The following is a 22148-nucleotide window of genomic DNA, read 5'->3' as shown; positions in this document are numbered from 1 at the left end:
TAAAAACATCTCTGCTCATCTTAATAAAGAAGCTATTCAATTCAAATTGCTCTTGGAAAAAAAACCCCACATTAAAATAAATCAGGTTGAACACTACTACCCTGAACAGCAGGGCTACTGGAGGAAATAAGGCACTAGACCAGTTACATTTCTGGCTTATAGACAAAATTAAATGAAAAGTTAGACATGACACTCTTTAGCATGTCTACAACAAGAAACATTTAAACTTACAAATTTCTTTCACAATAAGTACGCTAAGTAAAAATAGAAATAAAAAATTATAATGAACTTTTTTTGGTATAACAACTTACTTCTAAAATATATATATAACATAAAAAACACAGAACAGACAAACAATAAAATTTCTGACTAAAAAGCCTTCCTATGTATATTTAAAAAATAAAATAACAACACTAAGGATTTCCAGATGCTAGATGGGAATTATTTGGTATTTGCTTTTGGTTTTCCTTACAATTCTACTTCTTAGTAGCTTTAAACTAAAACTTTAGTTACATATATGATGATCCAATTCCTTCATGACCTGTCATATTTTAAGTTTACAAAACAGTAATCAGAAACTGAATAGAATAAAATTGCATTCTTCAAATCCAAATCCTAAAGTCACAAAATACTAATCACCAATTTTTTACCTTCCAATATTGAAACTGCAGCATTGAACTACAGTGAATACTTACAAAATCAATCTTGTGAATAGTTCATAGAAGAGATGAGAATCACTAAAAAGAGGTATAAGCTGTAATGATAGTTTACTAAAAAAAAATTTAAAAAATTAATTACATTATTCATATGTCCATATATAAATGGAGAAATATTTAAGTCATATGGAACCACATTGCACTTCATTGTTAGGAAATTAATCAAGAAAAAAACAGTGACTCCTTGCACTTGCTTTTCTACTAAGCTTTTTGAAGAAGCTTATTTTAAAAATATAAAACAGATGAACAATATATTTGCATAACAAACCTGGACAGACACATGCAGCTACCTTGAAACAGAAATCTTTTAAATTATTACATGTAAGATTAGAAAAAGAGCTGCAAAATTTCTTATCAGCATTACTAAATATTATTCAGAATACCCTGTACTCATTAATTTTCTCCTAGTGAGCTCCTGTCAGGTCATTTGATTAAAAACAATTTTGGAAGTATCCTGGGTTCTAATTTAGGTGCAGCCAAGAATGCTCAAATTAATTTTTGATTACAAGTTTTCCTCTGTTCCCCAAAGGCTAAAAATGTATTAAAGCATAACATAGTATGGGACTTGAAATTGCTTTTTGAGACCTATGTTTTATCTGATGACATTTTTTCTCTCTGCATTAATCTCGTCTTCCTGTTAACAGTTTCTGTGTATGGTGTATAACACAAAAGCCCTATGATGGATTGCAACAAAAGCTCTTTATTATAGTCTTGACAGAGACAGATAACTAATCCAATGTTAATTTAAAATCAAAACCTTAGTACCAGAACTAAGGGTACAGTTTCTGTGGTTTTAGCATAGCATAACATGCAACCTCTGAAAATTTTGTACAATTTTCCTTGAAAATATATAATCTACACATTAACAGTTACCTTTGTTACACAGTCCTTTACCAGTCCGGGATAAGACCTATTTAACTCACATATCAATTTTACAACAATCTTATAAAATTTGCCAAATGCAAATAAAATCAATGCCAGTATATTTCTGTTGCACAGATAAAACCACCTGCTTTTCAACGAACAGTATTTCCTGGCAGTAAATTACAAATATTTAAGGAAAAGGTACCTGAACTTCCCGGCTGCTAAGAAAAGCAACCTGGTAGGTACTGGGCAGATAAGGTGATTTCACCCTGGCTACGGCACTGAACTGCTGCGTTCCCCATCGGCAGTGCCCTGCCAACTTCCAGAACTCCTCCCGTCGAGGGAGCCCCCGGGCTGGGGCACTGTTCGTCGCAGCCAACACCTCCCACGGCAGCTCCAAAACAGGGCTGGCCCTCGCACCGAGGCATTAGAATTCAACACACAGTGCCCTGCCCTAACAACAGAGCTGTCCTTACAAAGGAAACACAGACGCGCTCGCCCCCGGTGACCAAAGCCTGCCCTTTTTTCCCCAGACACAAGTGGAGAACCCCCTGGAGGCAAAGCGATTAAGAAATAATTATTCCTTTGGTACCGAGCTACTACTGGTAAATATTAAATTACGATGTGCCAAAAATGAAATAAATAAGTTGCTGTGCACTGGTGAGGCAAGTTAGGAGGGGGAATACAACAGTCTGGGTGTTGTGTTGATCTTACTGATTAATCTGAGAAGGAAATTGAATGCTAATGAAATAATAAATGATGCTGGGAATCTACAGTAGTAATGAGACCAATGTACAGATGGCAGTGACTAAGAAACGTCACACAATGCAGTTCCTGTATATTAATTCACCAGTGATACACACTATATTAACTAGTACTCACTAAAATAAATAACAGGTGTCAACAATGACTATCGGAAGCTTTTTGTGCCTCAAAACATTTATTAGAGATTTCAAGAAGTGATGTTAGCACTGGAGGAGCCACGAATGAGTCACATATTTAAAAAGGAAATTTTCACTGCACTTTATCCTATGATACCAACTGCCTAAATGCATTTTATGCTTGGATACCAAATCCACAAATGACAGATTACTGGTTTTGATTTTCTTTTTCACAGTTTTAAAGAAAGAATTAAGATATACCAACTATCAAGTGGGATATAAAGATGTGTAATAATCACCTTATTATTACTAGCTGAGCTTCTTTGTAGATGAATTTTCCCCCTTGTGAACAGTGAAATTCCTGAGAAGAGGATTTGTTGCAAAAAAATGCCAAGGCACAGAAACAGTATTTTTCCCTGTCTACTGCCATTTATGCTACTTAACATGTTTGAAGAGCCATGCTGCAGGAAAAAGGTATTAATATCTACAGAGAAGCTGTTTACTTTTGAACTGAAATGCTATTAAATATTCAACAGCACAGAAACAGTCCCATTCAAATATCATCATTTTACATAGAGGATTTCCAGTAATTTCTTGGGTAAACTCTTCTACAACCAACTACATCTCACATACAGAAAAATGCGTCAATTCTCCCTCTTTCCCTCTGAGTTTTTTTCCTCTGTACTTTCAGATTACATACATTAATTCTTACTCTCATTGTTCGCAACATTCAGGTACTTATAGATTTCATACACTTTCTGTGCTTGCAATTCTACCAAGTTATAAATTTCTGTTCTTATTTAGCAGAAAAAAAACCATGGAAGTGTCACTAAGTCCAGTAATGTTTATTACTCGTGCTCGAATACCATCTAATTTATCGGCACTTGTTGGAATCCAAAATTGAAAGCGGCATTCTGGATGCATTCATGTTACATAAGCATACCTAAACAAGTCTAAACATCACGATGGTGTTCAGCTGGCAATGTGCACTGGCAATTTAGAAAGCCAACTCTATCCTGGGCTGCATGACAAGCAGTGTGACCAGCAGGTCGAGGGAGGGGATTCTCCCCCTCTACCTTGCTCTTGTGAGATCCCACCTGGAGTACTGCATCCAGTTCTGGGGGCTCCAATATATGTGTAGTGACAGGACGAGGTGTAATGGCTTTAAGCTGGAAGAGTTTAAATTAGATATTTAATGTTTAGATTATATAATATGAAGAAATTCTTTACTGTGAAGGTGGTGAGGCATTGGCACAGGTTGCCCAGAGAAGCTGTGAATGCCTCATGGCTGGAACTGTTCAGTAGCAGGCTGGAGGTGGCTCTGAAAAACCTGGTCTCGTGCAAGGTGTCCCTGCCTATTGCAGGGGGTTGGGAGTAGATGATCCTTAAAAGTCCTCTCCAACCCAAATCATTCTGTTTCTGTGAATACTTTTAGTTGTAACATTATTGGTTGCTATCATCTACTCCAAATTTGCACCTGCCTAAATTAGTTTTTGCAAATTTTTTTTCCCCTGGTTAAGTTTCTTGTTTGGATGTCCATTGAATGTTGAGGTCTGAGGCCCAGCCTCGCAGCTCCTGGTCCTTTAAGTAACTATTCTGAAGTGAAATGAGATTCTTTACAGGATCACACTTACAATTTGCAATAGGAAGTTTTTTTCTATTAGCCTAATTTATATGACTTCCAAAGAATAAATAAACTTTTACAGAAAATCAAAGAAACTACTCATGCCAATATTTATTAAGAAGAAATGTGACGCTATTTGCCCTTCCGTCATAACAATTTGATGAAAGATTATATAAAAGAACAGGTACTCACTTAGAAAATTTATGTAGCAAGTAGGGATTATATGCATGAAGGTTTTTAAATGTTATATTTTAATAAATGAATTCTAATATTTAATTATTTCAACGACTTAAAATATATCACACAGAAAAACTCATTTTCCACACAAAATTAGATTTCCTTGTAATTACATAAGCAGCATTTAAAGACCTTATATTTACATATGTATTTTTCCCCGAATTTAAATACTGAAATTAATTCTAGCCACCGTTTACTTTCTCTGTCCATGGCTGAGTTTAAGAAATATTTCTGCCAGGAAATGAATAAATATTGCAGAGTATATTAATTTTTTTGTGAAGATTAGAATGAATTAAAGTTAGTCCTCTCAAGGCTTTTGTATCATGGTTGATTGTGAGCTTTAACTAAAGGTGTTCCCATAATTGGGATATCCGTAGAAAGCCTTTCCTCTCTGGTTTCCCGTATCTATTTACAGGTAAATCAACACTGTCACCTTTCCATTGCCCATAACATTTGCAAAGACATACATTTTCATAATATGTGCAGTAGTTTAATGATGTTTTAAATATCTGTTCCTCTATGATATTTCTCTCAAGTCTGAAGTAATTTAGAAATTATTGGGATGAAACAGGAATCAGACAAACAGAAAATCCCTCCTTTTCTTGACCCCAGGCTTGGAAATTTGATTTTTAAAATTTTTAAGTTGGTTTTGTGCTATGCACTGAACAACAATTATTTAAAGTTATAGTTTAAATAACTGAGTGTTTTCAGCTGTGCTTTTGTCTTACATCAGACTTCTTAATAGAGGTAAAGGTACACCTACAAGGTTGATGGCATCAACAGTATTAAATCACTATGAGCAAAAAACCTGCAGGTACATATTTATCAGGGAAAAGAAGGTGTTCTCAGTCTGCAGGGAAAACATCCTCAGGACTGTTAAACGTGACAATCATAGTATCTTCCGTGATAAAGGAAAACACTGACTAAATACAGATCTCTGCTGGCTCCTTTCAGGGAGTCAAGGAACTACAGACATGAAAAGCAAAAGAAAAGAAGGTGAATCTGTTTATTCTTGATGCAATACAGCAAAAAGATTAGCCTAACCAGCCAAGAGGAAGGGCAGATCTTGTATGGCAGTTAATAAAAGTTCGCTCCTTCTCTCTTAACAAGTATTTAGCAAAGAGCAGATAATGATAGAATATGGATGTAGAAATGAGATTTATCTTTAGCTGTCTCTACAGGGAGCTCTGAAAAGATAGCTTGAAACTGTTAGACTTTGAACTAGTACATATAATTATCAAGTAATAAAGTTACCTGTTTGCCTCAAAGGTAGATAAAGTAAACACCAAGGAACTCAATAATTTCAATAATTCCTTTTGCAATTAAAATATGTTAACTGCAGATATTCAGAGAATTCAGGACACAGTATTGGAACGGAATTGTATAAAAAGCTAATTATCAAATATTCATTCTGTAATCTAAATGTTCGTTTCAAGTATAGAAAAAGAGAGGAAGGAAATGGACATGTCTGGAAAGACAACAACACAGTCGCTTCATCAGCCTCTGAGGACAGCAGCTGGAAATCACCATACCTAGCTAAATGCTGGAGTTTCCACAGAACGCACAGAAATCACAGGTGTCTATAAAGAGCAACCCAGTCTGTTTACTTTTTTTTTTTTCTACCAAGGGTATATGAAACAAACAAGTAATCTAAAAGGCCTTCATGTACTTCAGGTTAACTCTATTTACTCTCTTTGAAGCACAGGCGCTTCAAAGGAAGGATGATTCTTGCCTCCTGAACAACTGCTGTTAGCAGAACTCACTCAAGAAACGAGAAGACTGATTAAAGGATGGACACAAGATTAAGAGGAATGAATTCATGCCTCCCTTACTGCAGTAATAAAAAGCATTAAGCCACAGAACACTTTGTGTGAAAGCACTTTACACTGAGCAAGCAAATAAGGAAGTCAAATCTTATCCAGCAACTGGGATATTAGCCGCAAGCAGAAGAACTTAGTTCCCAGATCTTAATCTCAGAAAATAATTATACACTTAAAACATACACATATTGTCACTAGATAAAGCCATATCCAGAATTATTGATTTGAAAATTAGATATACGTCCTTCCAATTTAATGTCCTGGTTACTTGAAAGGTATTTTTCCTCTATTACCTAGCTCCTTCTCCCCTAGAAAGGAGAAGACACAGGTTTAAATCACCTATCTTGAGTGTTGTACAGATATTTTTCAGTGGTCTAATACATCATAACCAACCAAATGTGCTATCAGTCAGAGACAGTAATGACCACTCTCAGATGAGATGAAATGGGTCATAGATCTAATCCCCAGGTCACCTTTCCAAGCTTCTCCTGGGAATGATAGAGAATTTAGGAGGCTATCCACATATCTAGACAAATTAGGCACCTCTAAGCAAGTGTGGGTGACTCAAGTTAAATGATACAAATACGCAGGGAGAAGCCTACTGTATTTATACACACAGCGTTAAGCAGTCTTGGAAAATAAACAGATTTTACTGTCTGAGATGTATATATTTTGAGTAGGTAAAATACCATTTGGGATAGGATATGTCATCCTTAAACCACAAACCTAATCCTATGTAATGTAGAAGACAACGCTGTATAACTGTATTTATGAACTAATCAAGCTCCATCTTAAATCTAGTTACAAACTTGCCCCGACATTAAATTTAAGCAAAATTCACTCCTTAGACGACAGGAGATAATATGCGAATTCCATTCTAGATTTATGATTAATATTAATTTTTTCCCATTTCAGAACTGTTCTTCATTGCCCGCTTTTCTTAAAAAATTCTGTCTCTCCAACTGTACTTTGTGTTTTATTATGTTTCCAGTTTAACATAACTAAAACATATTATAATAAAATTTAAGATAATTAAAACCAGGAAACAATATACCTTTTTGAGAGAAGAACAAGTTGTCTAGTCAAGGAAGTTCAGAGTACCTTGATTATCACATGGACATTGGTTCAACTCAAGAGGTGTTCTTAAAATATTGATTCAGGTTATTTTATTAACTTACAGTTAGGACACTGTAATTAGTATGTTGATGAAACACCAGTCAGGAATCCACATAACCTGGAGACATGTCTGAAAAGGAGTGGATGTGGAATTTAACATGGGATTCAGCTTAAGGATGGGCTGTTATGTGATGTAGTTATATGATGCATCTTATCAGTGTATAGAAAGAGGATGTAGGGAAACACTAGGAAAAATCCATTGTACAGATCATAGTTTGGAGAAGGTAAGCAGAAGTGGAAACTAAATTCAGTCCAAGCCACAGGTCTGCTGTTCCCCAGTATAAAGGCATATCCACAGACTATTTTTGAAAGGGAAAGGTAAATGTCTACGAAATGTACCTCATGGATTGTAACACAGGTGGGAGAATTCCACTGATCAATGCCATGAGAGTACTAGAAACAAAATGAGAAGTTTCTTCCTCTTTAAAACAGAGCTCTTAACTAAGCAGTCTCTTTGAGACATGGACAGATAAGAGTATAAAGGCACCACTGTGTCTGGGAAAGTTTCACAAACATTCATACAAATTGGAAACATTCCCTGGAGCATGACCAAAGAAGAGCAATGGAGCTGGTGAAGGGTCTGGAGCACAAATCCCATGAGGAGCTGCTGAGAGACTTGGGGTTATTTAACCCGGAGAAAAGGAGGCTCAGAAGTGACTCTATCTCCCTCTACAACTATCTGAAAGGAGGTTGTAGCTAGGTGGGAGCTGGTCTCTTCTCCCAAGCAACTAATGGCAGGATGAGGAAACGGCCTCGAGTTGTGCCAAGGGAGGTTTAGACTGGACATTAGGAAAAATTTCTTCACTGAAAGGGTTGTCAGTCATTGGAACAGGCTGCCCAGGGAAGTGGTGGAGTCACCATCACTGGAGGTATTTAAAATACATGCAGGTGTGGCACCTGGGGACATGGTTTAGTGGTGAAATTGGCAGTGTTAGGCTATTGGTTGGACTCCATGATCTTAAAGGTCACTTTCAACCAAATGATTCTGTGATTCATACAAAACTTAGTGGGAATATTCATACTGCAAATTCAGACAGTCATCTGTCTTTCCGTAAGTAAAAAAATAACAAAATTAATTAATTAAAGTAACATTTCTCTGCACTTTTCTATAGTAAAATCTTAATTTCAATGATAACATAATTTTATACAACTAAAATTCTTAGCAACAAATTTGAAGTAATATCCCAAAAAAGAAAAATTTTTATTTTTTGCAAGAAATGTAAGAAACACAAGCTGTAAATAAAATCCTTGCCTTACCCTATACACCACAATGACAGATGCAATCAAATAACATCTGCTTGGTTACTCTGCAAGATCTTGAGATTAGCTCAGTTGGTTAGAGCATAGTGATAACACCAAGGCTGTGGGTCCCTTCCAACTCAGAATATTCTGTGAAATCTGTGAATCTTCAATCAAAATCCTTACCAAAAGACCAGAAACCAACCAAGGAAAGTAAAAAGCTTGTTTTAAAAAGTACTACCTTTAGTGCAATCTGAAATAAATTAATGCTTCTGACTGCAACAAGTAAAAGCTAAACCAGCCACTAAATGTCATCTCTATTACTTGCAGATCAATACTGGAATAGACATGGTTATGCACATAATAAAGTAGATATCAAGTTCCTACTAATAGTCTGGAGATTCCTTTCAACCATAAGCGGGAGAGAATACCACATTGGTGACAAAACTGATACTGATGTTCATTCACTAAACAAATGCATATTTTTATATTTATATATAGATATGCTGAAAGGTCCTAAAGATGAGATTTATAAAAGAAAATTTAATTTGGTTTCGCAAAATATGATTTCTGCACATTTCTCAGAACCCACAGCAACTTCATCGGTTTTTATAATCCATAACCACAATTTAGTAGTGTTCCAAAATGGCTAGACTCTCACGTGGTGAGAGTCAGAATTCACAGCTATCAGAATTCACTGCTGAACTCCCGATTAAAAAGGCTAACAAAATTACCAGCTTTGATAATTTATATTTAATGCACACGGCAACTCCAACATGCTTGGAGTTATTCTATTAGTGCTGAGATGATCCATTCCAATGTACATGAGTCAGGGGGAGGGAGTGGCACAGTAATCTGAGTATTAGAGCAACATGAAAGAGGTTTCAAAATTTCTATCCCAATCATACACTGAACCAATTTTCCTCCAGAGAACTAATCAAAAAGCAACTAACAAAGAAAAAACAATAGTAAGAAGACAAACCCTCACAAGTCCAAAGCATGTTCTTCAAATATCCAGTTTATGTCAGGCACCACTACAGGGAAAATATTTTGTTAATATAAGAGAAAAGGAACAAAAAAAACCCAAGAAGAGACCTTGTATAAGACTTTACAGTAATACCATTATCATTGTATAAATATTTAGACAACCTTGTCCATAAATAAAAAGCATTAAAGTATTGTCCAGCACTTTGTCATACAGTCATTCCTAATGAAGGGTCTAAGTTTACCTAGCCATAATTATTCTCCACTACTGCTGTCACTCAAAAATATTACTGCTTACTGAAGAAAGAGAAGCATCTCTTCACCTAATTAAAGAAAATAACCAAATGATTATGCAACACTTAGAGCAAAACTGTTGATGATAAGAGGAGATTCTTGTTATTTGTAGATCCAGTCCACGTAAGAACAGTGACAATTAAACTGACAAAAAAAAGCCTTAGGAACAGGTTTTTCTCACAACAAAACTAGATAATTTCACTGTGAAGGTGCTTTGCTGAGAATGTTTCATTATCTAAATAGTTTTCAATAACTGCCATGTTTTTGTAGAGATTTCTAATAGCTGATACTGAATGAACAGAAAGTAAGTTCCCACATTTCTCAGAAGTTTGCATGAGACTGATACACTTTTGGTCTTCAAGGGGCATCACTTTTTTCCCTGCCACTTCCAATTTACTTAAAGGTCACCTGTTCCTTCTAAAAATAACTGCAGATGAGAACAATTCTAAAAATCCCCTTTCAGCTTCTAGTCAGGATTGCTGAAATTGTACTGAAAATATGACATTGGGCACCCCTGGACAGGAAGCAAGTACAAAGAGCCTGAAGCCTGGTGAAATGGCTCCACAGGGTGAGTTCCTTGGCATGAAAGCACTTTTAACTAGAGATTCCATTTCAGGAAGCCTTGACATCTCCTCCAAGACAAAGTCACTCCACTACAAAAAACACTTGGAGTTCTGCCAGGGCTTCCTAAAGGAGAATCCCCTAGGGACTGCTGTCAGAATTTCCTGCTGCTTTGAGTCACTTTGGAGAGACCCCAACTTAATAGCTGGACTCTTTAATCAGCCACGTTCAGCAGAGCACCTTTGGCATCTCTGCTTTCCTAACCCCCATAGGCTTTTTTGAGGGAGAAAGAGGTAGGCAGCAAAGGCACTCTTCCCTTCAGCCTGCTACCCTGAAGAGCTCACTCAACAAGATCTGCCTCTGTGTTGAATCCATCCAGGTGCTCAGGAGACTGAAGACTGCAAGAACCCGCAATGAACAAATCCCAAGATTTAAAAGACTCGAAAAATCATAAAGCTGAGTAAAAAAACCAGGTTAAGTTTCAAGGTCATCTACAGTCCGTTCTTCCACTATAAGGAAGGATCAATTACACACAAGTTATTACACACAAGTTATTATACACAAGTTATTACTAGCAAATTATCAGTTAACCTGTCCTTAAAAACATCCACAGATGTCTTAAGAAGTCTGGCAAACTTCCAAAGAAAGTTATTGCAATGTTTCACAAAAACTACAGGTCATCTGCACACTTGAGAACAAGCATCTTTCACTATACCTGGAAATAAATATTAATGTCATAAACAAAAAAATACTGGGAAACATAGGAGAAAAGGAGGGGGGGGAGAGGAGTTCTCTCAACAAAAATAGCTTGTCTAGGGAAACAACCTAACCTCCGGAAAACTGTACCTTGGTTTTGTGCCTGTCTCAAGGCTTCAATCACAGAAGCTCTGGCAAATTTAGCTTAAGCTATCAGTGTTGTCTGCTGATGCACTGAGCTGACAGCAAACAATGTCTACTACCTGGGAGGCAAATTCCAATGGTTATAAATATGGTACATACACACAAATGAAATTCTTAACTGGTAATGCTACTGGATTATTCGCTTACATTTTCCTGTTGAATTGAGGAAAGAACAGGTAAATTTCACAGTAAAAGCTAAATCTTTACAAATGTTCTGAAAAATTCAAGCTTAAGTTACTACCAGAAAATATATAAAGTAAACACTATATTCAATATTCAATATTATTTGAATTATCGTCTTTGGCTGGGTGCATACTACATTTGTCACATTTCTGTGTTACAGAAAGCCTCACACTTCTTTTAGTATTAAAATAGACTCTTTTGAGATGCTATACAAATTAAGCACAAAGTAACCACTTGTTCTGGTTTGCTACAGGAGATTTCCTCATGCATTAATGGAACATATATATAAAATAAGACAACTAGAAAGTGACAATACAAAAATATAAAGAAAATTGAAGGATTTCACTGTTCAACTCTGAAGGGCTGCTGAATTTCAAACAAAGAGTTCGGGAGGCAGAGGAGGGAACACAGATAGTACTCATTTAAACAAGCTTCCTAGAGTTTGTTCACTGAAATGAGGATAGTTAATTTTAACTATTCAGTAAATTCCACAGATCAGCTGAAAAGTCTTGTGAGGCATGGATTAAAGATCTTTCACCTGGCATCCCTAACTGCACGGGCTAACTGCTTCAAAACACCATATACTAAATCTGTATAGGCATGGAACACCCTACAAATCCTGCTAGGATAATTCTAAAGTGTTCAAGGTGTTAAATTTAGATAAAATTAATGCAAAAAAGGCCAAATTATTTGTGTGGGTTCTCCTAGTAGAGCACATAGAACAAAGGGTAAAGAAGTGATGATGAAAATTACTAAGGTTTTCTTTTTGTGCTTGTATTATTTTTACAGCAGTATCATGTTGAGACTCTATTTAGTGCTAGATGCTGAATTACATTAGTCCTGCCCTGAAGATCTCATTTAGTTTTAGAGGTCAAATCTCTAATAACTGTGGAATCCTGACCTACTGGCACCCGACTCACTTAATACTAGAGATCAGAAGAAGGAAATGCTCGTTATGCAACTTGGTTGTTTTTTCGTTTGTTTCTAATTAAGGAAAAATGCCATTTCCTTTTTTTGAATAAAACAAATTATTTTCCCCTTAGAATGACAGGGATATACATTTAAACCAAAATGTTCTGTCAAATATATCATTCTAATGTTACTATTCTGGCTGATCTGTTCAGCTATTTGTTCCATTTTACTATTCTGAGATCTCAACAGAAGTGCTGGAAAAAGTACTCATTTGCATAATTCTACATTACCAGTGTTTCTACTTTAACAGCAAGTACTATACAGCTCATACTTTTAGTGCATAGCACTTAAGACATAATTTTGTACTTTTCCATGCCATTTTTTTATTTTCTAACTTTCATTTTATATACAATTACATTTTAAAACATGTTTTAAATGCTTAGTTTTATCAAACTATTAATGCTTATGTTTCAATATTTATGGAATGCATTAATAATTCAGAATACATTATTTAGAATTTCAGCATTAGAACAGGAATTGAAAATTCAACAGACCATTTTACATCATTTGCTTGTCCTAAATAAAAACATTAATATACCAGGCATATTGGAAACTTTGTGAAAGGAAGTCCGGGGACAAAAAAAAAATATAGAAATAGTGGTAACAGATTATGTAATAAATAGTGAAATGGTAACTTGAGGCCATTCCCTCTTATCCTATCACTTGTTACCTGGGAGAAAAGATCAACCCCCATGCTGCTACAACCTCCTTTCAGGTAGTTGTAGAGAGCAATAAGGTCCCCTGGGGAGTCTCCTTCTCTCCAGACTAAGCACCCTCAGCTCCCTCAGCAGCTCCTCATATGATTTACTCTCCAGACCCTTCATCAGCTTCATTGCTCTTCTCTGGACACACTTCAGCACCTCAACGTCTTCTTGTAGTAAGGGGCCCAAAACTGAATGCAATATTCGAGGTGCAGCCTCACCAGTGCCAAATACAGAGGAACAATCACTGCCTTGGTACTGCCATTCACACCATTACTGACACAGGCCAGAATGCCATTGGCCTTCTTGGCCACCTGGACACACTGCTGGCTCATGTTCAGCTGCTGTTGACCAACATACCCAGGTCCTTTTCCACTGAGCTGCTTTCCAGTCACCCTTTCCCAAGCCTGTAGTAATGCATGAGGTTGTTGTGACCAAAGTGCACAATCTGGCACTTTGCTGTGTTGAACCTCATACAACTGGCCTCAGCCTCTCGATCTAGCCTGTTCAGATCCCTTGGTAGAGCCTTTCTGCCCTCCAGATCAACACTCCCATCCAACTTGGTGTCATATGCAAACCAACTAGAGGGAACAATCGATCCCCTCATCCAGATGATCAATAAAGATATTAAAAAGAACTGGCTCCTGTACTGGCCCCCAGGAAACAAAAGTTACTTCCAGAAGTAATACTTCCAGAAAGTGGAAATTATGTAAAAATGAGGACGGCTTAAAAAGCCAGAAGGGGCTCCTAAAGCAACAGAATCACTCCAGGCAGAAGTAGAGACTACTGAAGGATATCATATCTAAGGAGCACTGCCAGAGAACACAACTTACTAAAGCAAATGCTGGTAGAGAGTGTGATCAGCTGAATAAACAACTAAATCGTTAAGTAAATAATCAGAGGTTTGATTTAAAAATGAAAGTATCTGTGGAAGAAGCTTGGTGAAGATTTGTGTACAAACATACAAATTACATATCACCTTAGCTTAGTGGAGTCCTCCCAAGGGTTCTAACGAAATATACAATGAAGTTGCCAAATAATTACCACCTCTTTAGTATCTAAACATTGGAGCTGACAAATGCACTGCCAAGTTTGAGAAACAAAAAGTTCTGAGGAATACATTTGGGTAAGTATGAGATCTAATAATAGAAAGTATAATAAAGGAAAGAATCAGTGAACATCTCACTAAAGTCCATCAGTGAAGAGCCAACATAGCTTCTGTAAAGGCACGTCTCACCTGACAGACCTGATGAAGTTCTCTGCAGGGGTTACAACCTCAAGCAAGAGGGTGATCCAGCTCATGCAGCCTACTCACTTTTTATAAAAGGCTTTAAACAAAATTCTTCTCTAAAGGTTTTTTAGGAAAGTAAGCAGTTGAGATATAAAAGCAAAGGTTGTGGTATACAAAATAACTGACTAAAACAGAGGAATCAGAAGATCAGACTCAGCTCTCACAATGTCACTTGCACAGGGGGTTGTACTGGGAACTGTCCTGTTCATTTCCCCATAGTAGCCTTCACAGTGCTGTGCTTTGCATTGGTAGCTAGAAGGGCGTTGATAACATACCAGTGTTCTGGCAACTGCTGAGCACAGCATCACCACTGTAACATTCCTTCCTCAACTGAGGGCAAGATCCTGGGAAGGGACACAAGTAGGCCAGCTGACCCAAACTGACCAAGGGGATATTCCAGACCATATGACGTCAGTTCAGATATAAAAGCTAAGGAAGCAGCAGGAAGGCAGGCATTCATTGTCTCCAATGGCTGCCTGCTGAGGAACTGTTGCATGTGCTGAAGTCCTGCTGCTCAGGAGTGGCCGACCATCGCTGCTCATGGGCAGTAGAGAATAAACTGTGATATCTTTCTCTTTGCTTTTGCGCGCGCAAGCTTTTGCTTTGCTTCTGCTTTAATAAACTGCCTTATCCCAACCTACGAGTTGTTTTCCATCTTATTTTCTCCCCTGTTCAGCTGGGAAGGGGAGTGATAAAGTGGCTGGGTGGGCATCTGGTGTCCAGCCAAGGTCAACCCACCACACCTGTTAAACACATTCATAAGTAACATGGCAAGGGAGAAGGAGAAAGGGATGGCAGTACATCAGTGAGGTGAGAAAATCTACTGGTGGTACATACTACAAAGTAGTAAAGAGGAATGCCCAAAAGACAAGCAAAAATGCCTGATCAGGCTGAGTGATCAGGTAATAAAATGGTTGGTGAAATTCAATTTAGATTCATGTAAAACAATACACGTATGGAAAACTAATCCTAGCTTCATATATAAAACAAGAGGCTCTGAGTAGACTAGCAACACTAAGGAGAAGAAGAGTGGGGCTGTGCTGGATAATTCCATGAAAGCATCAGCTTGGTGCTTGGTCATACTAATAAAGTGAATTAGGAAATTCAAGAAGTGTTATGAAAATTAGGAAACATCAGGAAAGGAAAAGAGTATCAAACAGAAAAAAAGAGACATTCTATATAATTCTATAAAATTATGCTTGTTCCCTACTTTAAATATTGCATAAAGCTTTTGCCTGTTCCTCTCAATAGAGGACACAGTAGAAGTGGAAAGGGTTCCAAGACAGCAAGAGGGATCTATGGTACAAATTGTCCCTGTACATGGAATGCTCAAATGCATGAAATGCTTCTGTTTACAAAAAATGTGAGTTTGGGAGCTCCTGTGACAGAGATCTACAAAATCTTTAGTGGCAACATCATACATAGATATTAAGTATTCATGGTTTCTTGCATTAAAACAACAGATAGCACAAAAAGGTAGGAGGAGCCAGGTTCAAAGACAACATGTGGTTGGATTTCAGACAATTTCCAACAGTGCAGGGAACACTGAACACAAGAAGTTCATTAAAGAAGTCAAGCTAAAAACAGACAAGCACCTGTGAGAGTTCACTGCATGTACCTAAACAGACTAACCCCAAGTGTTCACAAATCCTTCAAGCTGAAAATGCTCAAAAACTGAAAGAATATTAGGAAGTATCATATGGGCTAATCCTATTCTTACATTTCTCTAGGCATCTGCTGGTGGCTACTGTTGAAGTAAGAACACTGAGCAAGACAGATCAGTGCAGAATTTGCTATTTGGGTGCAATTTTTTCTGCAAACTAATAATCAATCACATTACAAAGGCTGAGCTAAGGGGGTACAATCATATCTAATAACTTTACAGTAGTTTAAATACTTAAAAGATAAGCACTCAAATTGCATTCTGTTGTCCTTGAACTCATGCTCATGCGGAAGCTCCTATCTTTAGAAGTTCAAACCCTTCTTGCAACTTAGTCATTGAACCTACGAAAGCTAGGTATGATTAATCCTACAGTAAATCGTTTATCTATAATCCCTTATTTGAATAATCTTTTCTCTGGATTTTAGGTATTTTCCTGTGTTTACTGCTCTGTGTTACTCAGCCAACAGCAAACAGCCAGACTTAGGCAAGAAAGTCCAATATGGCAAATCCTGTCACATGATTTTCCTTTAACCAAGTTCCATTTGATATCTACTGCAGGGCTATAAAAGATAAAACCTTAATGGAAAGCTACTTCAGAACCACACAACTCTGTATGACTAAATGCTCCTTCCAATTTCCAACCTAAATATATTCATGCCCACCCTTCTAGATATCTGTTCTTTAGCCATCATTTATCTTAAGTAACTCTTCTTCCTTCAGTGTTTACCTTCTGCTGTACTTACATGTGGGAGGGAGTCTCAGCAACCTTAAACTTTAACTTTGTACATCAAACAAATCATTCTTCTAGTCTTTAGCTTCATGTAATATATCATTCCTGAATACAAAATTTTACATTAGATCTTTCCAGTGCCTTGTAAAATGGCACTATTTTACTTCTAGCTATTTCAGAAATACTTCATCTGATACAGCCTAATAGCAAATTTGCCTTTTACAGAATTCAGATTCATTTTTGCTTTGCAATTATTGTCTAGGTCAGCTAGGGCTTCTCCGGTTTTCTTATGCACTCTTCTATGGATAAATGTAAAAATACTTCTTTTGACATTTGCGCTTTCTATTACATTTCACCCTAATCAATTCAGTCTTCAATCTTCCACCATTTAGTGATGCTTTTCATTTTATCATCTACAGATGAGAACATCAACAACTTCCCACTTTCTGTCTACTGATTAAGACTGGTATCTCCAAGAGACTTGCAACAGCAGACGAGGAAATAAGAGACAGAAAAACACAGGCACAAATACTAGCATTAATATTGCCTATGTCTGTTTACATAGGTATTGGACAACAAGTTATAAGGAGGGGTTTGATGGACTATAATGAAGTAGTTTTACAGATATTAAGTAATGAATACCATTAACAGCAGCATGAAAAGCAGTGCAGTTTCTGTATGACTGTGCAAGCTAATTGCATCTGGAAAGTTTTCTTTATATATGCACTGTCCATTCTGCAATGTATTGTGTACTGAAAACCTTTTAAAAGTTTTATTTCATTACTTCTGTTTCTTTTCCATTAAAGATATGTTCATCAGGAATCAAAGATAAGGCTGCTTTCAGAATGTTTAAGTGAATTTTTTATATAACTGAAAAATGGAATGTTTTATTCTTTATGTACAGAACTATCATAAATAACAAACGTGCCATAAGTCATCTCAATTAATTAACTGTACCAGTTTTAACTGCTCTTGTTAAAGTATATCCAAGTCAGATACAAAATAAGACTCTGCACTAAAGGACAGAGCATTAGGAAATAGCTGGCTGGCTCTAGAGATCAAACTCTCAGGCTCCATTAAGCACCTTAATTTTCAAGACACTGTAGGTACAGTACAGAAAATGAGTATTCCCAATGCTTAATATCCTGAGTAGAAGAAATAGGTACAACTACCACGGAATGTGCAAGATAAATGTGTTTCTGAAATTTTACCTCTTTTATGTACTTAGATACCCAAGTTGCACTTGAAGTAAGCATTTTCCACATTTAGTTTTTTTCAGCCATACTATCTGTGTCCAAACAACTGGATTAATTGATGCTATTGCCTGTATCTCACATAACAGCCTAAGCACTGATGCACTATTGGGAAACACCGATTCACTAAACATTTACTCAGATCCACCCTTCTCACTTTCCAGAATGCCTTAAGCACGAGGATACAGCCATTGGGTAACCTACACGTTTCTGAAATCTGGTAAAGAAAAAAGAGCTGTGGTTTGAGCTTAACTCCCTACTGTCTACATGCATCAAAAGTGCTCACCTAATTCCTCCTGGTCTGCATTCCTGCAGAATGCAGCAGCGGGAATGGCCAGCCTTGGTTTCTAAACAGCCTTTGCTGGAAGTTGGATACCTAAGCATGATGACAGTTCTACCTCCATGCCTGAAATCAGCACATTCTTCAAAGTTTATGAAAGTTTTTACTAGAAACTTTAAATACAGGTGGCAGTTAATTAGATTTTTCAGATTTTTCAGTTATTCAGATCCCTCTCTTGACTCTGGAAATCTGAATCCCACGCAAACTCAAAGGCGGGGAGTATTTCAGAGTAGAATAGCTATATACATGCCTTCCTTGTTCTTACTCTTTCCCAGTGCCATAGACAGAGTACGAGATTTGTTTCCTCCATTTTGGCTTGGCTCTGCACAGCTCTTACGCAGCACTTCACAGATCACTATCAACAGGCAAAAGCAACTTTACATCATAAAGGAGTTTTTAAAGTTTATGAAAACAAAGTAATGGAGAATAATAAAAACTGTTTCATTACAACCGTAGGGCATTCTCCAGTTGTTCAACACAGAATATATATAGGCATAGAGATGCAAGTGTACACACACAAGAAAAACCAGCTGAAGGACAGATTTGTTGTCAAAACAGAGGAATATGCTTGTGAATTGAAACCATTAATATACAAGATAGGTTTGAGAATCTTGTGGTTAATTTTCTGCCACCTGTACTTATCCAGAATTCTAGAGTTTTGTCTACATTTGAACTATAAAAGAAAACCCAAAACAAAACCACACACTCAAAACAAGCAAACGCCAAACTATTATTCATTTTACTTCCTGAAGTGCAGTTCTATTAGTGGTTAGGGTTTTTTTTACAGGTGAGTGCCAACACACTTTGCTATTAGGAAGTAAAACCAGCTTCTATCATTCACTTTTATCACTCCATCTATTAACACCATTTTTTAGTGGTAGTAGTAGATTTGAAACAAAAAACCAAACAAAACACCACCTAAGTGTAGATCAAGGCATAGTGAAAATATTTTTGATTTGTGACTTGCATAGGCAAACTGTGAAAATAAATTTGCCTTAATTCTCTTGCCTGAAAAAATACAAAAGTTCCTTCCAAGCATTTTAAAAATGCAGTTTCTCTTTAATAAGCATTAGCAGTGAAAGCAGCACTACGCAATGAACATTTCAACCAATCAGTCTTCAATATTCACCGTATATCTACTGGATTCATGAAAAAGGAATAAAAATTCCTATCTGATAAGCTGTTTCTACAGATAAAAGTTAACATTTGTTTATGAAATGGTGCGACTCCTTCCACAAACATCTTGGGAGCCTTTTGCAGAGCAATTTTTCCAATAGTTCTGGCAAAGAAATGCCAGCTAACTCTGAGGAGGAAAGAAAAGGGACATTATGACTACGGTCTTCCCTAGAAGCAAGATCCAAGGCACACACTTTGCGGAAGAACTCACATTTTAAGGCTACAAAAGCAGCATTTGGTCAGATCTTTGAACAACTGAAAACACAAGATGATCTCATGTCTAACAAAAAAATTTATCTTTATTATGATGAATTATCTTAAATTAGATTCATTTATTTTTATTTCAGACAAGTTCAGAATCCTTAATCAAACCATTCCAAGAACCCTGGGCAACACAGGTATTTGGAAAGAGTTTTGCAGAAATTCTGCAAATTTATTTTCCACTCAATTTAACAATTTTTTCCAACAAAAAGAATGTATCTCTCTTGATTTTTCATGGTACTCTTCAGCTTTACTCCAGTGGAAGGAGTACTTTCAAGAATAGGGACTCTCAGTGGTACATGTTCCTCTTACAATTCCTTCAGTTCTTGAGAGTTGTACACAGCCCAACACAGAGCTGAAGTTTAGATCGTGGTTTCCATTGCCAGTGGTGTACTCAACATTAAAAAAGACCAACCGACACCACAACAAAACATCTCAGGAAACGGTATCTTAAAATGTGAATTCTGATACAGAAAGATCACTGTCACCTCACCTTAATTAGCTGATTATAAACAGATGTACTAACAGAAAGAGATCCATGTTTAATTTTTCTTCTTTCATGTAAATCATAATATATCTAATTATAAAAGGCCATTTTACCCTTTCCTTGACTGATGTTACCAAGACAAAAACCACTACAAGTCAACCCTAAAAAACTGAGTTGTAGTTAAATAATCCTAAAAGCAAACAAAGATTAAAATTTGTGAAGAAAATTAAACACTACCACTTCTAAACCTTCCTGAAACGAATAGGCTTTGGAAAAGTAATATTTCCTTTTCTTTAAAAGCTGCTCCCATCAGTAGAAGGCACCAACATCAGTCATACCCCAATTACTCTCTTCTGTTACTGATATGTATGCTTAGCTAAAATTTTTGAAATACACTATTTACCAGCATAACTTGGAGGGTAGGCTAATGGATTGCTTCACAGCCTAGGTGCCAATTCTGCTACGCAAAATTTTAGAAAGGCATAGACACCAGAAGTGTAGTCATAAATATATACAGAATCCTTAGTGTGATTACTGTGATCACGCCAAGCAGCCAGATTAAAAGCATATAAAATGGTTTGGGGGTTTTTTGCTTCTTTTTTTGTTTATGGTTTGGGGTTCTTTTCCCTAAAAGATATTTTCAATATCACTATTTGTTGTGCTGAACCTTTCTTTCCATTATATTAAGGTCTTTTACAGGAAAACCTTCACACAGTCTCGAAATATGCAGCTCAGGATCCTTTCTTCTCCCCACCCCCATTAGAACACTGGGTGGGGAGAGGAGGAGAAGACAGTTGGAAAGGTGCTTGAAGGACCATCCTCACTTTATACCTCAGTGAGTCTGTACATTTCAGTACATAATACATAATTTTATTAAAGCACTAGAAGCAAGATCAAATGAAAGCATGCTGTCTTTTCCACAAGTGGTCCAAACCGCATCATGAATATTTCTTACAGGGAACAATGCTATCTTCCTCCTACTATGCATAGCTCTCAGCTGCTCATCTCTCCTTCTTTTTCCAGTCTTTGAGCACAGTAAATTGAAAATCAGAACTGAAAGAAAAGTCAAACCAATACACAAATAAAACACCCCTCTGTAAAGAAAGACAAAATCCATGTATTTCGAATAATTATACTTCCCTAAGGATTTGCAATCAACTAAAATTCCAGCCATTCACCTAGAATTAAATAATTAATTCAGGCTGAACAGTATGGGTTTTAATTGTTTCGACTATTTTGTGAGTATAAAAATCAGAAACACAACTATTGCCTTTGGACTATGCAGGAGTTCAGCTTTTTCACAGCAGGTTACCTCTCCTCAAAAACCTTAAACCTTGTCAGTACAGGGACAGCATAAAAATTCTCAGTTTCCATATATTTGTTCCTGTTTTGAAACGCTGGGAAAACCCCCAATTTGCAGGTAAATTACATATAACTATGTACATTTTGCTGTGCTAAAGTATGTAAGTTCTACTCTTCCTCTACCTTCCAATTCTACTATAAAATGTAAATGCAACTGAAGTGCTTTGTGCAACTCAAAACAATAGTTTCCTTGTACATGCAATTTTGGCCACTTCAGGTCTTCAACTAATTTGCTGATTTTCAAAATAACTCAGACAATACTGATTTAAAAACTAATTTAGTTTCCTGACTCCTCTGTTACTATATTTAATGAACATGAAAGTGAAACCACTTTTACTAGAGTATAAATTATGTTTTCATGCAGTTGGTAAGATTTGCTTCTTTATAGCCCCAGACGAGGCCAAACCAGTATTTATGGATTTTACTCAATATT

At 36.6% G+C, this 22148-nt stretch overlaps 1 protein-coding gene across 6 annotated transcripts in view; it reads right to left on the bottom strand.

Moving 5' to 3' along the window:
* The window catches only part of WASF1 (WASP family member 1), an 86095-nt gene that overhangs the window by 37186 nt on the left and 26761 nt on the right, over positions 1–22148 (bottom strand). Inside the window, exon 1 of one of the 6 annotated variants that reach the window (XM_051792389.1) lies at positions 1786–1804. The exons of the other annotated variants lie outside the window; for them this stretch is intronic. The gene's annotated coding sequence lies outside the window, so the exon portion shown is untranslated. Of the gene's footprint in view, positions 1–1785; positions 1805–22148 lie in introns of those variants that run through there. 6 annotated transcript variants of the gene reach the window in all.

The sequence above is a fragment of the Manacus candei genome, unplaced genomic scaffold (assembly GCF_025592945.1).
Source record: "Manacus candei isolate 608988 ecotype Guabito, Panama unplaced genomic scaffold, ASM2559294v1 h1tg000034l, whole genome shotgun sequence".
NCBI classification, from domain to species: Eukaryota; Metazoa; Chordata; class Aves; order Passeriformes; family Pipridae; genus Manacus; species Manacus candei.
Note: the sequence above shows the minus strand (reverse complement) of the source record. Positions and strands in the feature narration are given on the sequence as shown.